Raw genomic sequence first — 25,012 nt, 5'->3', positions numbered from 1 at the left:
TAAGCAAAGTACAAAAAATACATATAAAATTCTGTAGAAGTTCCTGAGCAGCTAGCCTTTATCAGTTAATAAAAATATTTTTTTTCAAATCTATGGTCAAAATTACTTAAAGATCATGATATGTTCAATTATTTTCATTATTTTTCAAGAAAAGGAGTGACAAATAGGTCAGTACTGGGTTGAATGTCTGTTGTATTTAAATTCTTAATTATCAAGCATTTAATACTTTTAATAGTATTTCAATTTTTTAAGTACTGTTACAGATGTTTTTCTTACAAGCCCTTCTTTTGGGAAAGTATAAACTAGTGTCTGCACTTCCTATCTCACAATATTGCTGTTGAGAGATTGCTGATAGACAGTTATTTTAAAACTTTACTTCTATAACTGCTTTTATTTGATATGTTCTCAAGATCATGTTATTCTTAAATTCCTGTCTGAGAGCACTTTTAATTATAGCCTGGGTTATCTTTTAAAATATATACCAGAGATACAGTTGCTTTACTTAAACATTGGATCTCATATGGTGCTTGAATTTAATTATTCTTAGTTCACCTTTTATCCATCAGTGCAGGGAAAGGTAGAGAAAGCAGTTTGTTGTGGGAGAAGTGCAATTGATCACATTCAGAGGCTGACTCATAATAGCTTTTGTACAATGCATGATACTCTTCCAGAATTAAAGGAAATTTCTTAATTAAAGCCAAAATATCCGTGCATCTAAGTTTGTCCTAATCAGATTTCAGGCACACTTGTGTGCTTCCATTGGCCCTTCCAAGTGTTCTTGCTGTTTGCTTGTGTTTGGTTCTCAGTGCTGCCACCCTGTGTATGGCAGTGCCTTACGTAGACTAGTTTTCTGTGCTTTTTAAAATCATGCAATACATCCAAAACCACTTCTGGAAAATGAGCATACGTATTAAAATTAATATAAAAGTCATTGTGGTATACTCTGGTTCTGTGTTTAATGCTGTACTAAAATCTAGATTTTTTTAAAGTTGCACAGTTCAGAAGTGTGGTCTTCAACTGCTAAGTATAAAATTTAGAAAATTTTAAAGATAAGTAACTTTATATATTTCATCCATCATTTCACTGAAATAAAGTAGAATTAGATTAATATTTTAAATCTAGCTTGAAATTGATCAAATAAGAAAGCAGAGGTTCTGATCCTTTAAAGATGAGCTGTTACAAGATTTTTTTATTTCAGCCAAGTTTTAGTTAAAAATTTTTCCTAGTAAAAACAAAACAAAAAAAGTGAGCATAAAAACTGTTTATGTTTAAAAGAAAAAGAAACTCAATTTGATTGGTTGAATTATTCCCTGAAGCATTAGCAACATGACTTTTAAATTATAACTCCCAAAATATTTTGAGTATTAATGCTATGCTTCAGTCATAAAATACTTTGGCTACCTGTCAGTCTTTGCTTTTACCTATACTATCGCATTTAGTTTTCACAGCAATCTCATGAGATTGGAATTGCAAGGATAATGTGTATGCAAGAAGCAATAATGATTCCAGAAATTGGAATTCTGTTACTTTTTATAAGTAAATCTTTAGAATGGACAGACCTATAGCAGCTAATTATTATATGTTATTCGGGTAGTATAAACCTAAATTATGTCCATATTGAAGTTCATTTATTTAAGAAAATTGTACATTCTTACAAAAATGAAGATTTCAGGCATAGAGTTGACAGAGTAATTCAAGTTAGAAAGTGCTAAATGTCAGCTTTAAGCTGTACATAAGGAATTGGGGAAATTTATCAACTTACTAAGCTAAAGGAGATTTTTGTAAAGATATAAGCATAAAATTTGTCTCATAATAAGGATCTTAAATAGGTAGTTTTGTTAATTTTGACCTTAAATTTGTTGCAAAGCTGTCCAATTTCAGAATAATAAATATTTTCCCCAAAATTTTTGAATGGTCTTAGTTCATTAAACAATGTAATTCTGCATGATGACAGTTGAAAATACTGCTTAGCTTGGTTAATTTTAGATGTTAGGCTTCCAAGCTAGAAATGCCACTGATGATCTTCCCACCCAGGAGAGTTAAAAGAATTTAATACAGTATATGGTATTGTCCCAATTACTAAAGAATTTCAAGTTTCACATCTCCATTTTGTTATTCATGTAATCTCTATGGGTTTGGGGGATTTGGGGATTTCTCTCTTCCTTTGTGTCTCCCCTATAATAAACACATAAATATTCCTTAAATTTATTTTAAAATAAAAATGTGATTGATATGGGAAATGTGGCTAAATGTTGAATTGGGAGAGAAAGAAAAATTTTTTAAACTTCTCTGCTTTTATGTCTTTGGATGATGAGTTAATATATAAAGCGATCCCAGAGCATTGTATTTTAAAATGCTAAATGAATGGTAGAGACAGTAAAAACCATAGGTGCTCAAGGGAGGAAGAGGTGGAACTTGAGATGGGCTTTGAAAAAGGCGTGAGTTAGGAATTGGCAAAAAGAAGCAGGGCTGTTCAGGTGAGAGGAATGGGTTCAGCAGAGGTTAGGAGACAGAGAAGAGCAGTCTGACTGGAGAGGATGGTTTGCAAGGGGACAGTTCAGGAGCGGCTAGAAAGGTATGCTGAGATCTGATTGTGAAAAGCCTTTGTTACCAGCCTGAGGAACGTGCACTATGTGCTGTGGAAGGCATTGTAGCTTTTTGAGCAGAGGAGGATGAATTAGGAAAGATAAGTTGATCCAGAGTCCAGAATAAACTGACCCCATGGATGTAAGACTAGAGTTAGAGAAATGTGAGCATATTCCACATTGGAAGTGGGGCCCGCTGCATGCAGAAGTCTCAGGTCTTTACCACTAGGTCCATTCTGCTAGCAATTAAGACTTTAGCTTTCTGTGAATGGCTCTACCATTTTTTTAGTTCCACAGTCATGGAACCACCTTTTTCTACATTCAGTTGGAACTTACATCATAGGTTTAATACTTGTGTTATAGAGACATTAATGAAGTGGACACATAGAAGAAGTTAATACCACCTGGGGGAATTAGACTCACAGAGGAGGTGACTGTAAAGCCGAGAATGGTGGGGGATGGCCAGGGGACCCGGGGAAGGATGCTTAGGCCCAGCATATGCAGCACGCAACCCATTCTCCTGTAGTTGAGTGTCAGGGTGTCAGGGGTGAGCAGAATGATGGTGGGGAAAGCTCGAAAGGGAGACTGGGGCCAGGAGGCATCAGGTCCCGAAGGCCACACAGAAGGGGTTTTATTCCATTGAGAGGGCACCCACTGAGGTTCAGAGCTGGGTCTTTCATGATGTAAACCCAGTCTTTTACCTGCGTCCCCATTCTCTCTCCTTTTGCTCATTCCTCACCAGCGATTCTCAACATCTAATGTTCTCCTATAACCCTCTCACCAGATGTCTAGCTTAGCTCCCAGAGAAGACTGGGACTGGCAGTGCCCTCTTTACCTCTGGATTCCTCTGTAATGGTGCCCAACCCTCCTGTAGGGGAGGATCGGGGGGTGGCAAAGATGTACTGCCTAGTGCCAGGAAGGGTTGGTCTAGTTGGGGAGGCTGGGCCCCAGGGCTGTATGCCAGGGCTTCTGGAGCCAGCCAGTTACTCCGGCCCCTCGTAGGGCCTTGTATTGTCACTCACCCCTCCCATCTTGGAATTTCCCATCTCTTCCTCTCCACTTGCAAAATAAGCTCAGATCTTCCCGAATCAAAAAAATAAAATACACCTTGGGCTTCATCATCACCCTTCCCTAAGTACCTTTCTCCTCATCAGGGCCAGACTTTCTGGAAGAGTGGTCCATGTGCTGTCTGTTTCTTTCATCTCCCCTTGCTCTTTAGCTATCCTTCCCCTTCATTTTGAGTCTGCCTTTGAAGGGAACATCCATCAACAGCCTCCCAGGTACCAAACCTGGTGGTATCATTTCCATTTTATCCCCACTTGGCCTTTCTGCGGGATTCCACGTGTTTTGCAAACTCCTGCATCTCTGACTTTTCTGGCTTTGCTGTTCCTTCTCTGGCACCTCCTTTGCACTTTGGTTGGGTGGCACCGTTTTTCCACCTGTCCCCCAACCACCAGCATTTTGGCATTCCCCAGGGTTTGCGGCATTCCCCAGTCCACTTCTCTCAGTGTACACTTTTCCTGAGCACCGGTTCCCACTCCTGTGGTACCTTTAGCTTGCAGCTTTGTGCTAATGAAGCCTCAGTCTCTACCTCTCTCTAGGGCCTCCATGTCGCTTTTCTGTTTACACTAACATCTCCACATCTATGTGCAAGACACCTTTCCTTTTATATGTTAGTCATTCAGCAAAGTTTATAAAGTGCCTGCCACACAGGTCAAGTACCATGTTGGGTACTAAGCCAGGCCCCACCCTCACTGAGCAAAGGACACAGTAGTTAGCAGGGTTCCCTTGGGGTACAGGAGGCAGCATGAAGGAAGGAAGAAGGAGTTCAAAGGTGAGGAGTCCTAGGAGCCGGGGAAGAGGGACCCTAAGAGACAGCAATCAGGGGACACCTCTTGATAAAAGGCCCTTTGTATAGAGGCCTGAATGATGAGAAGGGACGGGCCAGGAGTGATCTGGAGGGACGCTCCAGACAGAGGCCCTGAGGTTGTATCGGAGGAGCCCTATGTGCTGGAGGCAGAGGGAGCGAGATAGGGGACTGGGCAGAGAGCCATCTTGCTGGACTATCTTGTAACCTCTATGGGGACCACTGGCCCGGAGTGCAGTAGAACTCTGGAGCAGAGCGGGGGTTGTTCTTTGCAGGGTGGCTGTCACCTCCAGCCTCATCCTCATCTTTGCTGCCCTCTGCACATGGCTATAGGACCTGGGTGCCCCATCACCTCTTTCCTCCCCTGCCTCTTTGAGAGCCGTGTTGCTGGGGCACCCGCAGCCTGCCTGCCTCAGCTGTGGTGACCCCTCTGTGCCTGCACAGCCACGTCCTTCTCACCTGCCTTGGAACACCGCTCCATACCATGCGTGAGTATGCGTCTTCCTCTCAGGACTGAGCTGTGGAGGGCAAGGACCACGTGCTGTCCTTCACCCCGCTTTCTCTGTCTCAGAACTGACGCATGGTAAATTCCTGGAGAGGAGTGCTCTGTTTTCAGGGTCAGTCCAGAGGTTTGATTGTGGTGAAGGGAAGTTAGAGGAAGCCCTGAGCAGCAGTCAGAGGCTGTGTGATGCGGGTCATCCATTCCAGAGGGTGTCTGGGATGACATTGAGTCCCGGGGAGAAGTCAGTAAGAGGAGGCCTGGGATCACTTCTTTGGAGTCACCCAGCCCCTTGTTAACTGTGAAATGTGGAACAGCAAGGTTGGGAGAGAGGGGGTGGTTAAGCTTGTCTCTGCTGCTCCCTACCCACCCTGTTCCCTGCTCCTTCCATGTCTAAGCCCTGCCCAACAAGTACAGACAGACCCCCTGACCGCCACCAGGCCAGCCCTCACCTGCAGCAAGCCTTGTTACCATGGGGGTGGCAGAGATAACTACACATGCCTCAAAGAAAGACAGACACAGACGCATGAGGCAAAAGGATGCATGCCCCTCAGAATACCCAGAGCAAGGGAGACCCACAATCCCAGAGAGAGAAACACACAGGGGCCTAAGCACGGTGGGCGTGGGAGGCTGTATCTGTCTGTGCAGGTATGTGTAAATTATGTTTATATTTATATTTCAGGAGAGAACCAGTGGGAGAAAGACAGGCACAGAGAAAGAAGGAGACACACACCCAGTTCACACCCAGAGAGGGGAAAGAGATGCACCAGCAACTCTGACTCTGTCTTTCCACTGCTTGAGGGGAGACCTCAAAGCGGGGAAAGACACTGCATGCTCACCAGGACAGGCTCAACAGCTGGACTGGGGGAGAGAGTGACATCCAGAAGGTGGAGGTGGGAGAGACAGATTCCAGGATGGACGGAAGAAAGAGTTACACTCACACCAGGATGTGAGCAGAGACACACACTCCCACGGTGGAGGGAGACACAGCTCCAGACGTGAGGACAGGACACCAGTCCCGCCAGGATTTGGGGAGAGAGGCACACATGCTCAGACGGGGTAGACACACAGAAGCATGCAGAGATGGCAGAGAGACACAGACACCTGCTCTGCAGCATGGAGAGAAAGACCCCCAGAGTTGGGGGAAGAGACAGAAATACACTCCAGAGTGGGAGGGCCCCGGAGATCCACAAACATACACAGCCCTGGAGGGGAGAGAGGAGCACACACACACACTAGGGAGGGAGAGGGTGCCTGTGCCCCACTTAGGAACACAAGACCACAGACAGAGCAACTCCAAAGGGAGGCGGCACATGTGGGCACACACATGCACACCCCCATGCATCTGGATGAGGTGAGGAGAGAGAGAAACACATGCATAGAGGAGGATGCACACATGTGTACACATGCCAGGATGCAGGAGGGAGGCCCACATGCTTGCAGAGGAGTTAAGACAGGCCAGGTGAAAGATAGCGCACCAAGGGCAGTGAGAGGAAATACGTGGGATCAAGAGATGTTTACACACTACTCATCCATGCCTGTGGTACTTGCACCATCCCCGAGACTCAGGGCGGGAAGTGATCGCGGCGCCACCCACTTGTCCTCAAGCCCCACTGGGTGTGCCCATAGAGCCGGGTCTGTGCATGGCAGTTAGCGTTTGGCCCCTGAAAGTACCTGAACTCTGCCTGTCCTCCTCGGGTCACCCATATCCAGACAGAAGGTCACACCAAGGTCCTTTACCCTAATTAAAATGCTGGAAGTATGCAGCGGAAGCATCACACGCTCATATAGCCAGTTCTATCCTCCGAATGTGATGTACATGTGAATCACAACTATCTTGAGAGTACAACAGTAGAGTGAAGAACCTCTCGATTAAACCAATACAGTAAATGCTGGTGCATCACCACATTCAACAGTTAGTGCCTCCACAGCCAGGCTTGTTTCTTCTATCCCCTACCCATGCCTGTCCCCATTCCCTCAAGCTTGTTTATTTTCCTGCAGGTGTGAAGTTATTTCATGTCATTTGTATGTTTATGATCATGTGCCTTTGGCTTCCCAGCATCTTCTACTTGGGATTCTCTTTTCCCCTGCTCCCTAGACAGCACCTTTCCGGCCAACTCTGTGGTTCCATGGTACTTCTGTGCTCCCCAAATCCCCCTGTGGTGCCCGTGTTATGGCAGTGAGCATGCAGCTACCTTGCCTTGCAGTTAGGTGTGTCCTCCCACACCTGCGGGACTAGGTCTGTCATCTTGATATCACTCCTTACCTGCACACAGCAAGCACTTGGGAGGTTTTGTGAGACAAGTGCCCCGAGCTGTAACAGCTCAAAGGAGAGACTTGTGTTGTCCGTCTTGGGCCCTGTCTTCTCACCAACCCAGAGTTCCCTGGGCACTGGCCCCCTCCTGGCTTGCACTGTCTCCTTTTCTCCCACAAGAAGCCAGGCGCCTTGAGCTTCAGGACCTCCTGCCGCCTTAGAGTTGGGCTGAGGTGGCCTCAGGCAAGGGAACCTGCTCGGTGTTCTCTCCAGCCGCTGGCTATGAACTTGGGGCTTCCTCACATCTGTCCTGCCCCCTGCAGCCTTCACCAGCCCTGGATGCTGGCTTTCTGGGTCGTGGCTCCACCACCACCCTACCCCAGCCTCTCTGGTACCTGCCCTCTGCATGTTCTCCCCTGCTGGCCCAAGAAAGCTGGTTAGCTTCCGTGAAGAGTGCAGATGGTGGACCAGCTGGCTCTGTAACGGACCCCGTGAACTGAGAAGTGACTCTCTTATCTGGAATAATAGTGCTGTCTGACTGAAGTGCTTGCCCTGTGCTGATTGTTCCAGGCACCTACACATAGTGATGCCTTTTATCCTGGTGATGGCTCCCTAATGTGGGTATTGTCCTGATTCCCACTTACGAAGGAAGAAAATGAGCAGAGAGAATTTAAGTCACTACGTATTAAATGAGATAATGCATGAAAAAAATTCTCAGCATAACACCTGGTTCCATTCAAGTGGTCAAAAGGTTTTTGTTCGTTTGTTCTAAACAAGCCTGTTCACTCTTTTTCATGAAATTTTGGCTAAGAATGATGATAATAGTCTCTAATAGAACTAGAAATCTCTGATAGTCGTTAGGTAACTTTACCCCCCAAGTTCACTGAGAAAATTGAGTCTATCAGATGTGCACTGTCAGCAGCTTCTTCTCTCACCACCCACCTTATTCCCATTCTAACCCCTCCTTTTCTTGGCTGCAGAGGAGCTCTGCTCTTCTGCCCAAGGCTCATCCACTCTTTCACTGTCCCATTAAATATGGGATCGTGTTTGGTCCCACTGACTTCTTCCCTTCAGCCAGTGGAGGTGTTCAAGATTCTCCAGACCAAAACGGTTCAGAGTCCTCACTTGTCTCTGCCATCTCCATTCTCTTTCTCCTACAGGCCTTCGCATCTTTCTCAAACCACACACACCCAGCAGACTCCTGCCTCACCACTCGCCCAAAGCAACTTGGGCAAAGGTTTCATCATGGCCTCCTGCCACATACGCATGCTGCACCCACACACACACGAGACACACACACACACGCGCACACACACACACACACACCCAGTGATGAGTCCAGCAGATGCTTTCCCAGTTGCTCCACCTGCCTGCTCCATGACCCAAGTCTCTCCCGCTGTAGTGCACCCACTGCACCCATGAACCACCATATTCTGCCACCTCAGCCTGACAGCGCCATTATCTTGCTATGCTCACTTATTCTCCACCTTTATTAGTTAAAAAATAACTAGTCATCAGTGAAACCCCGTCTCTACTAAAATTACAAAAAAATTAGCCAGGTGTGGTGACACACGCCTGTAGTCCCAGCTACTGGGGAGGCTGAGGCAGGAGAATGGTGTGAACCCAGGGGGTGGTGCTTGCAGTGAGCGGAGATCACGCCACTGCACTCCAGCCTGGGCAACAGAGCGAGACTCCGTCTCAGAAAAAAAAAAAAAAAATAGTCATCATATGCTGAATAGTTGCTTGATAGCCTAATGGCAGTATTTCTTTTTCCTTTTTTTTTTTTTTTTGAGACAAAGTTGTGCTCTCTCGCCCAGGCTGGAGTGCAGTGGCACGATCTCAGCTCACTGCAACCTCCGCATCCTGGGTTCAAGCGAGTCTCTTGCCTCAACCTCCCGAGTAGCTGGGACTACAGGCGTGTGCCACCACACCCAGCACACTTTTTGTATTTTTTTAGTAGAGACGGGGTTTTGCCATGTTGGCCAGGCCGGTCTCAAACTGCTAGCCTAAAGTCATCCGACAGCCTTAGCTTCTTAAAGTGCTGGGATTACAGGAATATTGATTTCTAAAAAATAGTTTACCTAATGAAGGCCAGGCACGGTGCCTGTGCCTAAAATCCCAGCACTTTGGAAGGCCGAGGCTGGTGGATCACGGGGTCAGGAGATGGAGACCATCCTGGCTAACACGGTGAAACCCCATCTCTACTAAAAATACAAAACATTACCCAGGCGTGGTGGCGGGCACCTATAGTCCCAGCTACTCGGGATGCTGAGGCAGGAGAAGGGCGTGAACCCGGGAGGCGGAGCTTGCAGTGAGCGGGTATGGCGCCACCGCACTCCAGCCTGGGTGACAGAGCGAGACTCCGTCTCAAAAAAAAAAATGAAAGGTCTGACTGTTAAACATTTGTTACTATGTTACTTGTACATCAGTCTCAAATGCTTAAAAATAACCGTTTAGCCTCAGTAGAGTAGAATTAGCCTCAGTAGAGTAGAATTATCAGTTGATTGGTCTGTGGCCTTTGTAGCAGGGTCAAGGGTGCAAAAATGATCATGTGCATTCCTTAGTTTGGAGAAGATGTAAACATCATAAACTGTGTAAATCATTTCTGACTTTGTCATTGTCAACCAGCTTTTATTATGTACCCAGAGCTTGTGGTACATGTACATGTAGGTTTACTGTGTAGGGTGAAGTGTAGTGCTGCCTTTAGAGATTTTTTTAAAAACTTTTTATTGTAGAATATTTTAAAGATATATAGAAGTACAGAAAACAATAGAATGAATCCTCATACCCATCGCCAGTTTCAAGTTACCACACCTCAGCAGCCAGTCTTGTTTCCTTCGTCCCCTACCGGTACCCATTACCTCTCCTGCAGACTCTTTTGATGCAGTTACTTCATATCATTTGTATATTTCTTGGTGTTTCCAAAAAGTATAGACTCTTTTTAAAGGTATAATTACAATACAATTATCATACACTAAAAGAACAATAATTCTTTAATATCTAGTGAGTTTTTTTAAATCTGCCTACCTGCCTCCTGTTTTTAATGATTTCCATGATCCAAATCCAGTAAGGTCCATACCTACTATTAGCTGGTATATCTCTTTAAGTCTTTTTTGACTCACAGTTATTCTTTTTTTTTTCTTCCTTAAAACGTATTTGTTAAAGAAATGGATGTTTTGTTTTGTCTTTTGTTTTTGTGTGTGTCTGTCTGCCCTGTAGTGTTTCCCTCAAGTCTGAGTTCTGCGGCTTGCATCCCTATTGTATTCTTTACATGCTCTGTAAGGTTCAGGTTCTGCTTTTTGCCTCCAAACACATTCTAGTCTCATAAAAAGGAAAGTTGGAAAGATTGAGTGTGGAAGAAACACATATTGGCCTGGCGCGGTGGCTCAAGCCTGTAATCCCAGCACTTTGGGAGGCTGAGACGGGCGGATCACGAGGTCAGGAGATCAAGATCATCTTGGCTAACATGGTGAAACCCCGTCTCTACTAAAAATACAAAAAAAACTAGCCGGGCGACCTGGCGGGCGCCTGTAGTCCCAGCTACTCGGGAGGCTGAGGCAGGAGAATGGCGTGAACCCGGGAGGCGGAGCTTGCAGTGAGCTGAGATCCGGCCACTGCACTCCAGCCTGGGCGACAGAGCGAGACTCCGTCTCAAAAAAAAAAAAAAAAAAAAAACACATATTAAATTAAGTGCCATAAGCAATCATGATAACGTTGCTACCAATATAGTAAATATAGCTACTTATCATAGCTATAGTATTATGGTGTAGAATTAGCATTCCCATCATTTTAAAAAATGCATGAAATACTAACAGATATTTCCTTCTGGAATGTTCTTTAAAACTATGTAATACTTTAAAAAATGGAATTGGGATCTTTGTTTTGTATCTTACTTTTTAAAAACCTATTATTGTATAAAGATTGTTTCCCACGTACTTATATTTGCTTCTGTGTATTCCTCAAAAGCTAGACCACTTGAAAATGAATGACCACAGTTTATTTAGCCTTCCCTAGTTGCTGGCGAGTAGGTAGTTTCCAGTCCAGTCTTTAAATAATGCAGTAATGAATGACCTCATGCATGAATCTTTATGGATATCTCAGGTTATTTCTTAAGTTAAATGCTTAGGTGTAAAATGAGTGGGCAAAAAGATAAGTGCCCACTTTTCATTGGCTTGGCAATTGCATAGCAAGTTTGACCTCCAGGAAAGACTTCTAGTTGCTGTCGCTGGTAGTACACAGGAGTGCCCATTTCCTTCACTTTCCCTACCATGGGCCACAGCCACTTAGAGCAACCTTCCCTCTCTCTACACTTGTTGATTTCTTTTGTTTTAATTTGTCCTTTGTGTTTTCTGTTCTTAGCAGTCACCTACCTGCCGTCATTGCATTTCCCTTTGATACCTGGGGCTGCTTATCTTCCCTGTACCAAAAATCCCAGTTAACCCCAACTTGTTATGGTTTTGCCTACAAGATTGGCACTGAGTGAGGGTGCATAGTACATGCCTCAATATGAAGTGCTTGATATGTGTAGATTTGTAGTATCTCCTTTGGCTGTTCAGAACCTGTGTTCCTCTGTGTTCCTCCTTTCTAGGTTTTTTTTTTTTTCCTGTGTTTTAGATCGTTGATGTTGCCAGATAAATGAAAGATCACCCTATGTTAATACCATAGGTTCTGTTAAGGTAGGGAGAAGAACACATCTGCCAAACTCTGAATTAATTGGAATTTGTAAAGCAGATAATTTAAGGGAATAATTATTCACATTACCCAATAAGTTGCCTTTTTTAAAAAAAAAAGGATTGAAATTGGCACCTCTTGCCGGGCGCGGTGGCTCAAGCCTGTAATCCCAGCACTTTGGGAGGCTGAGACGGGAGGATCACGAGGTCAGGAGATCGAGACCATCCAGGCTAACACGGTGAAACCCCGTCTCTACTAAAAATACAAAAAAATAAAAACTAGCCGGGCAAGGTGGTGCGCCCCTGTAGTCCCAGCTGCTCCGGAGGCTGAGGCAGGAGAATGGCGTAAACCCGGGAGGCGGAGCTTGCAGTGAGCTGAGATCCTGCCACTGCACTCCAGCCCAGGCAACAGAGCGAGACTCTGTCTCAAAAAAAAAAAAAAAGAAAGAATTTGGCACCTCTTTTGGTACCGTTAGTTATTACGTATCTGAGCAATGTCAACTGAGAATCTAAAGTATTAGAACTCCAAAAGTCATCATCTAAGTGCTCTGAAATTACAGTGCATACTAAAAATACCTCACATTTGCATAATGCTTGTAAAGCTGCATCATTGTCTGGAACACCCCACCCCTGTGAATTTGAACCCTAAAGTGGCCCTTGCTGACCACAGGCTCGCGTCCTCTGCCGCCATATCCTTCCTTGCTCCTGCCAACTTTGTTTCTGCTACTGCAGTTTATACTACAGTTAAAGAAAGGTAAAAAATCATGTCTAATGTTACACAGGTAAATACATGAGAAAGTACATACTCAGGTCTTGGTATCATTCATTCCTTTATGATCAATGCCAGTAAAGTGTTTTAAAGCAAAAGAAAACAAACAAGTCCAGCATTGGGAAAGGTGCCTATAGACAAATTTGGTATACACCTCCTTCTCTCTAGCTCAGGTCTCATGTGCTCTCTGCTGCCACCGCTGGCTCCTGCTAGTGCTCTAGAATGTTCTGCTTCTCCACTGCTCTCTACTTCACCTTCCTGCTCCCAGCCCTGGGAGAATCCTCTCCTCTTGCCTTTTCCAGATGACTCAGGACAGTGACATTACTGGGTGATCCAGAAGCAGCGTGTGTAAAGCAGGCCTGCAATGATGGCATGAGTCCAGGGCCTGTGGTCGTTTGGCCCTCCTCAGTCACTCTCCAGCCCTGTCATGGGAACATCCCCCCATTCCCTTTAAATTCCGTAGTGCCGGGCTCTCACGTTCCTCCAGCATGTCAAGCCACATTTCCCATGCCTGCCCTTGCACGTGCCATTTCCTCTAATGGCATGTTCTTACCCCTTTAGTTCACTGAACCAATACCTACTCATCCTTGAAAACTGCTCATGTGTCACCTACTCTATGAAGCAAAATTAATTACTGTCTGTGTCCTCCCCCTGTGCCTTGATGGTGTTTGGTTTAGCATCTGCACACATCCTGTCCTCCTCTATCTGTTCTTGTGCCCTGGGTCCCATCCCCTCTAATTCATTATCCTTTCTTTGCCTTTCCTTGTCCATCTGATCCTTCCTGTCAGCATTTAAACATGACAAATCTCTGCCATATTTTAAAAAATAAAACAGTGACAGCTCACACTCCTCTCTGTACCTTCCCCTTCAGCTGATAGCATTTCTCCAAAGAGGGATGTGGACTTAGTGCCCCAGGTTCCTCATGCAGCACTCATTCCTCCACACCAGGCTTCCATTCTAGTTCCCCAAAGTGTAATAGTTCTTTTCAAGATTACTAAAAACCTGCAGGTCACCCAACCAGGAGGAAGTAGGGTTTAGTCCTTATCTTGGCTCTGCCTCCCTACAACATTCTCTTCCCTTTGCTTCTGTGACCCTAGAGCATCCTGGCTTTCCCTGCTACTCAGTGGCATACCTTTGACCTGTTTGCTGGCTTCCCCACTCTGTCCATTCTCCAGGTAGTCCCTCCTTTCCCCCCTCTCCATGCCCCTTTCCACACCTTGCGGTGCCATGGTCTCTGCCATATGCCATCTTCCCCCTAGTCCTTACCTTGCTCTTCAAAACCTTTACTGGTGTGCCACTCACTGTGTTTTGTGCTTTACATGCAGTATCATTTATTCCTCACAACAACTCTGTAGGGCTTCATTATCTCACTTTATAGCTGAGGAAACTGAAACTGAAGAAAGATAAGTCATTTACCCAAGGCCGTGAGCTAGTCCACTTGACTTGCAGTCACCAGGCAAGATTGCTTTCACACCACTGGCTGAGTAACTTGTCCCACAGCCCTTCCATCTCCAGTTACACTTGCTAAAGCAGCGGCTCTCAGCCTCCAGTAGACTCCAGCCTTGCCTTTCTGCAACCTCCCTTCCCACTGCTTTCCTTAAGACACCATCAGCTCCAGTCACAGGAGGAATAAGCGCTTCTACCCTGGTCTGTGCTTTTCTTCTCCCCTGACTGGGATGCACTCCCCATCTCTCCAGCCTCACCTGTGTAGGTCCACATCTCACCTCCCCCCAGTCTGGGTTCAGTTGGCTCTTTCTTCCCAAATTCCCGTCTCCAAAGCTTGGAAAGATCTTTTCTTTCTGTGAATTCCCACTCTACCTAATCTATACTTACCTTGTGGCATCTTCTACCTTCTGTTTTGTATTATCAATAATTATAAATTATGAGTATCCTTTTGGAATACCTCCCCTACTAGACCGCAAGCTCCTTGATGGTAGAACTGGCGACTGATTAATCTTTGTGTTCACCATGATACCTTGATAGCTAAATTAAATGATAAGGATTTATTTATCTGTAAGTTTGTTTTTATAGCCCTTTCCCAGAGCTCTGTGCAGATAGGGGGACTATACTGGTCTGTTGGGGAAGACGAACTTTCTGGACATGACCACAAGATGGCAACAGTGACTGCAGCGTCCTGGTGTCTGTAGAGGGTGGGCCAAGTCAGGAAAGAGAACAATGTCTTCTTGATTGCAGGAGACTCAAGGGAAATCCAAGAGAATTTTCAAATTTAAAGCATTCTGTCAATTCCCAGTTATTCACAGAGGTGAGCAAATAGATTGGACAACTGTTTTCTTCCGTGGGTTCATTTGGCCAACAGCATGGAAAGCTCTTCCTGCCCTTCCTCCCATCTTCCTTTTATTCATTCAGCACATACTTGAGTGTCGCCTGTGTGCATCCACTGTTCTAGGTACTAGACATACAGAAATGGGCAGTAAAAGGCACGATCCTGTTCTGATGGAATTTACATTTTGTGGCCTTCACTGGGACCCAGTGGAAGATACTGGAGATAGAACCAAGAGTTTCCTTGCTGTTTTTTGTTACTTCTGGAGTCATCTTTTCCCCTTTCCCCCAGCATGGATCGATCCATAGCTTTATATTATCCACACACGTTTCATTTCAACAAGCAAAGGGACCACTGGTCAGCGAATCACAGTGACTAATTTTGTTTTAGCCATGATTATTGGTGACCTTCTCCCCTCTTCCCAGTTACCCAGTTAATCAAGAATCGACTGTGTTCTTCTTACAGTTAAAGATATGGAAGTTAAAGAAAGGTAAAAAATCATGTCTAATGTTACACAGGTAAATACATGAGAAAGTACATACTCAGGTCTTGGTATCATTCATTCCTTTATGATCAATGCCAGTAAAGTGTTTTAAAGCAAAAGAAAGCAAACAAGTCCAGCGTTGTGAAAGGTGCCTATAGACAAATTTGGCATACACCGTGTCAGTGCTAATGGTGAGTGATAAGGTTGACCTAATGTAAGTTTACTTAAAGTTGCATCTAGTGTTTAGAAACATTTCTTCTTCAAGGGGTAAACAAGAGTGTAAAAAGAATATACATGTAATAATTTAGAAGCATCAACTACCACACATTGCTTGTTTTAAGACCAAGAAGTTACTATCTGTTAGAGCAGCCTCCTTTGTGGTATGAATCTTAATCGAGTATTCGTTTTTTTTTCCAGTATCAGTTCCCTGTCCCCTCCCTCCATCTTCCCCGCATACCGAATGACTCTGAAAGATGGGATTCAGTTCCACACAACCTTTTACCAAACCTTCCCTTCATTTCAGGAGGACGAGAGAAGGGGATTAATTTGAAAGGCTATGTGAAAGAGGCATCCTGTGTTGTAGAACTCACAGTATGGAATCTTGGCTCCTATGTACTTCAGTCGAGTAGATTTTTTTATGACATGTAGCTATTTTCTCTGATTTTTAGCAATTATAATCTTTTCATACGTGCATTATCATCTGTTACCAACCAAAGTTAAGCCATAAACAGGGGTCAGTCCATTGCTGAATAGTCAGTAATTACGTATTACCCAAGTTACTTTTCAATTGAACATGCAGAATGACTGCTGGCTTCCCGTGGATCAGTTTTATTTTAGCTGTGATTTGGGTTTATGTATGACCATGGCCACCATAAAATTTAAGGTACGCCCTGCCTATGCCACCGAGATGAGTCAAGATCAGATGTATGCTACTTCACCAAATAACACTTTTAATACGAATCTCATTTATATATGAGCCTTCTTCTCAGGAAGTATTCCCATTGTTTGTCCTTCAAAGATTCCATTGACTGTGATTCTGTGTAAGAGCCTGTGCCCAAAAAAACAAAAATAAAACAAACCTTATTTTTTAAATCCACATCAGGCCAGGGCAGCACTTACCTCTGAGTAACACTCTGAATATAATAACTTTGCATTTTGAGCCCTCAGAACTATGCTAGAGACTTTGCGTACCCTACTTTAATTCACACACTACTGCAAGGTAAGTATTTTTTCGCATCCTACAGAGGAAAATGCTGAAGAGAGACTAAATACATCATTGAAAGTAGTTACACAGATAGTGAAGGTCAGACAGGATTCAAGTGTAGTTCTGATTCTTGCCTTTGCCTCTCTGCTATTCCCCTGCACTGCTTTAGGCTCTGAATCAGGGCAAGGATTCATGTTTTGGGGCCCTCTCCAAGTCAGAGTTTTAAAGTAGCATTGCAAAGGTGATTTCCAGAACTATACTGCCTGAGATGATGGAAAGATCTTCTCTCTGTAACACATCTCTGTATCGCAGTAGGGAAGGAGACCAGGGGAATGGGGAAAAACTGAGGAGTGTGTCGTCATGCAGTGTAGGGGCCACCCCAGATCCTGGTGCTGAAGCTTCAAGAAAGAGGAGCCTGGGACTTTGCATTGATGGGTTTGAACCCCATTTTGTTAACTGTCAGCAAACGCTGCAAAGCCTTAAGTTCCTATAATTTAGGAAGGTCAGGCCAGGCACAGTGGCTTATGCCTGTAATCCCAACACTTTGGGAGGCTGAGGCCGATGGCTTACCTGAGGTCAGGAGTTCAAGACCAGCCTGATGAATATAAAGAAACCCCATCTCTACTAAAAATACAAAATTAACTAGGCATGGTAGTGCATGCCTGTAATCCCAGCTACTCAGGAGGCTGAGGCAGGAGAATCGCTTGAATCTGGGAGGCGGAGGTTGCAATGAGCTCAGATGGCACCATTGCACTCCAGGCTGGGCAACAAGAGCAATACTCGGTCTCAAAAATAATGTAATAATAGTAATTTAGGAAGTTCACTTTTTTTTTTTTTTTTTTAATGCTAACCAGCTGGGCGCAGTGGCTCACACCTATAATCCTAACTTTAGGAGGCCAAGGCTGGTAGATGGCTTGAGGTCAAGAGTTCGAGACCAGCCTGGGTAACATGGCAAAACCCCATCTCTACCAAAAATACAAAAAATTAGCTGGGCGTGGTGACATGCACCTGTGGTCCTACCTACTCAGGAGGCTGAGGTAGGAGGATCACTTGAGCCCAAGGTGTGGAGGTTGCAGTGAGCCAAGATTGCACCACTGCACTCCAGCCTGGATGACAGAGTGAGATCCCATCTGAAAAATAAAAATAAAAATAAATAAAATAACCTAATTAGAAACTGAAAGGAGAATGGCCACTTAATTGTTTCGGAGAGCAACAAAGGCACATAAAGATTGGTTGCTTTCTGAAGAATCTAAAAATGGCATTGGGTATAGGAGTTGGGGAAGCAAGTTGTATAGGCATCTACACTTAAGATACTTTGTAAATTATACAAATAATTTTTAAGGTTTAAGCCCCTGGTGACATGACACATACATGGCTCCTTCACCCTTCTTGTCTCCTGCAGAGTTCCAGTCTGCCTCTCTTGCTCTTAGCCCCAAAAACAGTGAATCTCCTGAAGTTACCTAGACCCACAGTACAGTCTGTGACTCCCTCTACCTGGAGTACCTGCCCATGCCTGGCTGATACTTGTTCTTTTGTTATCTTGGCTTCTGTATTACTTCATCTGTTTTACTGAGTTAATCAAAGGCAGGCCTATCAATTAGCATGGCACTTATTTCTTTTAAAGCAACTGCTAATGAACATTTTTTTAAAAGTCTGTGCAGAGGCTGAATTGAAACACTTCAGTGGGTACTTCCTTTGGTATTTGATAAGTGGAACGTATCCCAGAACTATTTATCATCCATGGGTCTCAGTTCCAGTTAGATGTATTCTTGGAGCCTTTAAATCATGTAGTGTGATACGCCAGCCCATAACGCAACAGGTGAACTGAACTGGCTTCCTCCAAGTTTGACAGCTGAGAATGTGGCTCTAAAACCTGCCTAGATATATATCCTTTTCTAGTAAGAACTGAATGCAACTCACATTTAAGCCAATATTCCTTTCCTCTTTTTTTCCTCCCTCTGAATGTGAAGGAGAGATTTTAGTCATTTTGAGTCATTGCCCTTAAAGGATTTTAGTTTATCAGTTTGCAGAAAGTTTTATTTTCATTACTTCTGTAAATTTATATGATAATGAGTTTCTCATCCTCATTTTGTTTTTTATAATATGAAAACTCTGCCATTTTGTTGTTTTTTAACAGTTTGGGGGGGTATAATTGATATTGTACAGAATGCCCATATGTAAAGTGTGCTTGCAGTTTTCACATATATATGCACACATCCCTGAAACCATCACCATTATCAACATGGTGAGCATATCCATCATTCCTAAAAGTTTGCTCATGCCCTTTTGTGATGGATCCCTCCCTATCCTACCTCCTGTCCCCAGACAACCACTGATCTGCTTCCTGTCCCTATGGATAAGCTTGCATTTCCTAGACATTTGTATAGATGGAATCGTGCAGTATGTACTCTGTTTTGCCCAACTTCTTTCATTCAGCCTACTTATTTTGAGGTTCATCCATGTTACTGTATGTATCAATAGCTTATTCCTTTTTGCTGCTGATTAGTAGCCCATTATAGGAATATACTACAACTTGTTTTTTTGTTTTGTTTTGTTTTGGGGTTTTTTTGTTTTTGTTTGTTTTTTGAGACAGAATCTCACTCTGTCACCCAGACTGGAGTACAATGGCATGATCTCGGCTCACTGCAACCTCCGACTCCCGGGTTCAAGCCTCCCGGGTTCAAGCAATTCTCGTGCCTCAGCCTCCCGAGTAGCTGGGATTACAGGTACATGCCACTATACCCAGCTAATTTTTGTATTTTCAGTAGAGATGGGGTTTCACCATGTTGCCCAGGCTGGTCTTGAACTCCTGACCTCAAGTGATCCACTCACCTTGGCCTCCCAGAGTGCTGGGATTGCAGATATGAGCTACTGCGCCTCGCTAGCTAATTTTTGTATTTTCAGTAGAGATGGGTTTTCACCATGTTGCCCAGGCTGGTCTCGAACTCTGGACCTCAAGTGATCCACTCACCTTGGCCTCCCAGAGTGCTGGGATTACAGACGTGAGCTACCGTGCCCGGCTAAAACTTGATTTTATCCATTCACACAAGGATAGACCTTAGGATTGCATCTAGTTTTGACTATTATAAACAAAGCTACTATGAATATTCATGAAGAAGGCTTTGTGAAGGCTTATGTTTTCAGATCTCTTGGTAAATAGCTAGATGTGAAATGACTGTGTCATGTGGTAGACACGTGTTCAACTTTTAAATAAATTGCCAAACTGTTTTTTAAAACAATTGTACCATTTTTACCTTCCTGTCCATGGTAGATAGGAATTCTATTTGTTTCACGTTCTCAGCAGCACTTGATACTGTCCAGTGTTTTTAATTTTGGTCATTCTAATGGGTAGATAGCATTATCTCACTGTGGTATTAATTTGCATTTCCCTAATGATCTACAATCTTTTCTTGTGCTCCTTTACCATTCATATATTTTCATTGGTGAAATATCTGATCAGATCTTTTGCTCATTTGTTAATTGAGTTTTTTTATTGTTGAGTTTTGGAAGTTCTTTATATATTCTGGATACAAGTAATTTATGAAGTAAATGCTTTGCAGAGATGTTGTTCTAATCTTCCAGTGGCTTGTCCTTTTTATTCTCTTAACATTGTCTTTTGAGGGGAAGTTTTAAATTTTGATGAAATCTGATTTATCAGTGTGTTTATTTTATGGGTTGTGGTTTTGGTGTTGTGACCAAGGACTTTTTGACTAAATGAATGCCACAGAAATTTTTCTGTTTTCTTCCAGAAGTTTTATAGTTTTAGGCTTTACATTTAGGTTCATGATCCATTTAGAGTTAATTTTTCTATACGGTGTGAGATGTGATTCCAAGTTCATTTTCTTGATGTGTAGATATCAAACTTTTCCAGCAGCATTTGTTTAAAAAATATATTTTTGGTGAAATAATTTTTTCCGATTATAAAGACGTGTAAAGATTGTAAAGACATTGTAAAGATTATAAAGACATTTGTATAATGTAGAAAAGTGTAAAGCTTATGTCTTCCTAATCTTCTGTTTGTAATTTACCTAGGTACATTTAACAGTATTGGGAAAGGGAGAGCTAGTTTTAAGTGCATAGTTTTAAAAAATTGGTATCATAGTGTATATACTTACTGTGTGTCCTGCTTTTTACAATTTTAACATTATAACTTTCCCCACGTAACTTAGTATTCTTTAACTGCTCTTTCCCATGGGATTTAATATTCTGTAACTGCATGGTTTTTAATGGCTGCGTAGCTGTTCTATCACATGCATATCACACTTCACCCCTTTTATTTGACATTATCAATTTTTAATCTTAAAATACACTTTGAGCATCTTTAAACTTAAAATATTTTAATTTTTGCTTAAATTTTTGTAAATGAATTATCGGGTCAACATATATTAACTTTTAAATGGCTTTGATTACATAGTTGCACAATATATTCCAGAAAGGTTTCAACAGTTTACACTCCCATCAGCAATAACTAAGCAATTTAATCCTTTATTGCAAGTTTTGTTTGTTTGTTTTTGTAAAAACCTCAAGGATACCCTGGACACTCCTCTGCTTCTCTCAAAGGCAAATATTTTCTGCTAGCCAAGTGCCATTCTCCTTTCTCATTCTTCCCAGACATAGGACCCTTCTACTCAGCACTGGCCAAGGTGAGCAAACTCCATGCATTTCTTGCCTTTGCTACCAAAAAAATTAGCAGGATGAACATACCTCCCTCCTAAGTCTAGTTTGATAAAGAAGCCCCTTTTCTTATCCAGGGCAAAATCTTCTCCCTCTTCTCTAGATCCCATTCTACCCTGATTCTTCCAAGAATGCCCTACTTTCTTCCCTGTGTCTTTATCCCTAGCATGGAAGCATTCTCTTGTCTCTCCCTCTGGGATCTTGAGTTCCCCCTTAGCTACCCCCTATTTTGTTTTTCTCTTTAGATGCAAAACTCCTAGAAAGAAAACATCCTCTTGTTGGATGTCATTTCCTTGTCACCCAATGAGCTATCCTTACACATTCTCATTCTCCCTCCCCCAATTCTCTCACTCCTTCCTGCCCCACTTCTCTTGCTGTAGTTTGGCATCCTCATGCCTAAGTGGTGAACCTATGGGCCGGTTCTGTAGCTCTTAGCATTTTTATCTTTTTGTGGTTTCTGCCACACTTTCCTTCCTTCTCCTTAAAGTTCTATCTCTGCTCTTTCTCCCCTTAAATTACCTGATTTTGCCTCATAGAGGTGATCTTTAGGCTCCATCAGCAGTTAACCAGTAATTTGGCTTGGGTCTGTCTCTGTAAAAGTTGGCTGTACAACTATCATTGTCTTTCTTCCTCATATCTCTTTTTGTTAATACTATTGGGCACATAAGTAGACTTTCTTCTAGTAAATCTTATTTTTGCTGGTTTTCATGTCTGCTTTGGATAACTCCAACACATATCTTCTGTGTCTCATTCAAACAAGCACTTCCTTTCGTCCTTCTCCTGTCCTACCTCCCCAAAGCATTTGCTGTTCTCAGTGCTTTCAATCCATTTGGTGTTTTACAGTTGCCAAGCATCTCATAATGAGTACATGAGTGTGAACAGTCCAGCCCATTGGGCACTTTTCTCACCTGAATCTGTACAGCATGTATAAACTATGCTGCATGGTAGCCAGAAGGTCATCTTAGAATCTAATAATCTATGGTTCTAATCTCTGACTTCTTTTTTGCAGTCATGCCCACCCCTACAGCCACACACACACTTTTTTCCTTTGTCTTTCTTAATTGTACATTTTTTAAGGCAAAAATCACCAAATATCCGTAGTACTGTTTTCCTTTTCTGATCTTCTGTGGTACTTTTTTATAGCATATAATATTGTTTTTAAATGTTGATTTGTCACTGTGATACCACCTTATGGCAGATTTTATTTAACATTTATACATCTTAACTTGACAAAAGGTATATATTCTTTTTTTACATACATACTTTAAGTTCTGGGATACATGTGCAGAACGTGCAGGTTTGTTACAATAGGTATACACATGCCATGGTGGTTTGCTGCACCTATCAACCCGTCATCTACATTAGGTATTTCTCCTAATGCTGTCCCTCCACTAGCCCCCCACCCCCCACCCTGACAGGCCCTGGTGTGTGATGTTCCCCTCCCTGTGTCTATGTGTTCTCATTGTTCAACTCCCACTTATGAGTGAGAACATGTGGTATTTTGTTTTCTGTTCTTGTGGTAGTTTGCTGAGTATGATGGTTTCCAGCTTCATCCATGTCTCTGCAAAGGACATGAACTCATCCTTTTTTATGGCAGCATAGTATTCCATGGTGTATATGTGCCACATTTTCTTTATCCAGTCTATCACTGATGGGCATTTGGGTTGGTTCCAAGTCTTTGCTATTGTGAACAATACCTCAATAAACATAACGTGTGCATGTGCCTTTATAGTAGCATGATTTATAATCCTTTGGGTATATACCCAGTAATGAGATTGCTGGGTCAAATGGTATTTCTGATTCTAGATCCTTGAGAAATCGCCACACTGTCTTCCACAATGGTTGAACTAATGTACACTCCCACCAACAGTGTAAAAGCATTCCTATTTCACCACCTCCTCTCCAGCATCTGCTGTTTCCTGATTTTTTGATGATTGCCATTCTAACTGGTATGAGATGGTATCTCATTGTGGTTTTGATTTGCATTTCTCTAATGACCAGTGATGATGAGCTTTTTGTCATATGTTTGTTGGCCACATAAATGTCTTCTTTTGAGAAGTGACTGTTCATATCCTTTGCCCACTTTTTGATTGGGTTTTTTTTTCTTGTAAATTTGTTTAAGTTCCTTGTAGTTCTGAATATTAGCCCTTTGTCAGATGGATAGATTGCAAAAACTTTCTCCTGTTCTATAGGTTGCCTGTTCAGTCTTTGACAACCTGACAAAAACAAGCAATGGGGAAAGGATTCCTTATTTAATAAATGGTGTTGGGAAAACTGGCTAGCCATATGCAGAAAACTGAAACTGGACCCTTCCTTACACCTTATGCAAAAATTAACTCAAGACGGATTTAAGACTTAAACGTAAGACCTAAAACCATAAAAACCCTAGAAGAAAACCTAGGCAATACCATTCAGAACACAGGCATGGGCAAAGACTTCATGACTAAAACACCAAAAGCAATGGCAACAAAAGCCATAATTGACAGATGGGATCTAATTAAACTAAAGAGCTTCTGCACGACAAAAGGTATATATTCTCCAGCCACAACTAACTTGTCTGCTCCTACAGAACAGGAATCATGTCTGTCTGTACCCATAGTAATTGAGATTGGTACCATACATAATAGGTGTTGGTAATGTTTATTCCATCAGTGTCAGATATTCGTCTTAGTAGAGTGGTAACCATGTATAATTGAGCCTTGACCCTCTGGTGTAGGGAAATGAAGCAGGTGATTTTCTGCATAGAACTTGTGGCTTCCTTTTCTCTCCTAGTTAATATCCCTAGAGATTGGTCTTCATAACCTGCACCAACAGACGGATGCTGAAGATAACCCAAAACATTGAATACTTCAGAATACATTTTGCATTTTCTTTGTATGTCATTGAGGATGGACATGACCTGGGAATTTAATTGAAAACAAGCAATAATCACAACATAAAGACTAATTCAAGAGCTCAGAAATTGTCCCTGGCTCCTTATTCTGCCTCTGCCTGAGGGCGCTCAGTGGCTTGCACCCTTCTCTGTGGACAGATGGCCTGGTCTCAGACTGAGGAAAGCACTCATAGGGCAAGATTTCTCCCATAGCAATTGTTAAGGACAAGATAGACACCACAAAAGGTTTTTCTGAAAACTGTGTTGCAGAGAAGATAATGGGTGTGTTTAGAACATAAATAAAGAAAATAAGCAGCAGTTTTGAGAAATGACAGTAAACGTGAAATAATTTATCAAAATAAAAATGTGAGGTAATCTAGATAACTGTGATCCAGGGGAAAATATATAAATCTAGGGATATTAATTTGTGTACTTTTCATTTTTCCATGTACTATATGTTTTTAACAGGATTTAAGATACATTTTTCAATAAAGTGCAAAGAATGTGAATAAATGATAATGAATTAAAAGCAGTTTAGTACATATGCCATTAACCAGATTGGCCTGACTTTTGGAATTTAAAACTAACTCTTCTTTTCTTTTTAGGTTGCCTCTTGGTGCTGCCTTGGCCGTATTTGGCACCCAGAATGCTTCATTCTGTGACGGTCTATTAATAAGGTTGCCTTGCTAGAGTTTGGAGCAGGGCCTCAGGTAGGTGGCTTTTATCATTATATGGCATGACTTTCAAAGTGATTAATTATTCCACTTCCTAAATACTATAAGATATAATATTAAAAGCTTTGAAAAGCATGCCACATAATAAGCATGCCACTTACGATCTTAGGGTCTATCAG

General features: G+C 42.8%; 1 protein-coding gene across 3 annotated transcripts in view; it reads left to right on the top strand.

Annotated features, from left to right (window-relative positions):
* The window catches only part of PLAG1 (PLAG1 zinc finger), a 51,428-nt gene that overhangs the window by 8,100 nt on the left and 18,316 nt on the right, over nucleotides 1–25,012 (top strand). The window contains exon 2 of one of the 3 annotated variants that reach the window (XM_010362535.2): nucleotides 24,765–24,869. The exons of the other annotated variants lie outside the window; for them this stretch is intronic. The gene's annotated coding sequence lies outside the window, so the exon portion shown is untranslated. The remainder of the gene's footprint in view (nucleotides 1–24,764; nucleotides 24,870–25,012) is intronic. 3 annotated transcript variants of the gene reach the window in all.

Source organism: Rhinopithecus roxellana, chromosome 9, assembly GCF_007565055.1.
Source record: "Rhinopithecus roxellana isolate Shanxi Qingling chromosome 9, ASM756505v1, whole genome shotgun sequence".
NCBI lineage: Eukaryota > Metazoa > Chordata > Mammalia > Primates > Cercopithecidae > Rhinopithecus > Rhinopithecus roxellana.
The sequence above is the reverse complement of the archived record's forward strand: the minus strand, read 5'-3'. Positions and strand labels throughout refer to the sequence as shown.